Below are 1220 nucleotides of genomic sequence, written 5' to 3' on the forward strand. Positions count from 1 at the left end.
TCTTGATTTTGGTGTGCTGGGAATACTGCCTCTTGTGGTGCCAACAGAGAAATGCAGGCCAACATTGTCAGGAGTAAGGGAGGGAGGGAGGGAGGGAGGGAGGGAGGGAGGGAGGGAGGGAGGGAGGGAAGGAGTGATAACCCGACAAACGCTTCCAGCCAGGCACAAAAGAGCACTGCTCTCTCAGGAGTCTTCTCTCTTTTGTTTATCTGTTCTTCCATCCGTCCGTCCCCCACAGCTGATAACTCGGTTGTCATGCTCTCGCCAAAGCTGCATACCAATTACAGATCCTGGCAAATTACAGCTGTTATTACTGCGTTTTAAATAAATAAATAAATACATAATAATTTATCACATGTATAATAAAGCACTTTTCACTGAGAGACAATCTCAAAGTGCTGAAACAGTTGAGATAGAACATTACCTCAATTCCTGAATTTTGTTTAGTTTAACTCAAACCAATTTAACATTAGCCTAACCCTAATTAGCTATACTTAGCTTCTGTAAACTATATATTAGTTTCTGTACTAGCAGCAGCAGTAGTGGCTATAGTGGCACCAGTAGTAGAGGCTACTCAACAGTGGATAGCAGTTGGACAGCAGGTGCTGGGCCTCAGAGAACTTTAGTTGAGATAACTGTCTGGAAACCATAATTTCATTATTATAAACTGCACTTATTTAAGGTACTTGAACATACTTCCTGTCACAATCATATTCTCCTTCCCAGAACTCAAATCAGCGAATGTCAAACCAGCAATTAGTCTTCATTGACGATTCCTTCTTAATTCACAGTGGCTCATAGCAGTTGGACAGCAGGTGCTTTCTCTCAGGTGATAGCGGGAGGCTATGTCTGGTAGCTGTGATGTTAGGTTGGCTGTAGGATTGTAGACACGGCGGTAACCCCAGTGAAGGTAGTAACTGTCAAGGAATCCACTGTCGCAGCTGCAACAGGCACGTCACTTACTGTAGGATCGGAACTGCGCTGACTTCAAAAGATGCGCCTGAGTGTAATCATGATTAGCGCTAGTTCCAAGAAAATGTAGAGGGCTAGCAACACTTCCCGACTTAACCTAGCTAGTTGTTGGCTGTGAGTATTTACAAACACTTTATAGTGTAGCAGCAGCACCAGTAGACTAGATCAGCCATTCTCAACCAGTGGTCCGCGGCTCACTGGTGGTCCGGAGAGCGCCATCCAGTGGGCCACGGAGGCAGTGGTGGCCT

Source organism: Borostomias antarcticus, assembly GCF_949987555.1.
Source record: "Borostomias antarcticus genome assembly, chromosome: 21".
Taxonomy (NCBI): Eukaryota; Metazoa; Chordata; class Actinopteri; order Stomiiformes; family Stomiidae; genus Borostomias; species Borostomias antarcticus.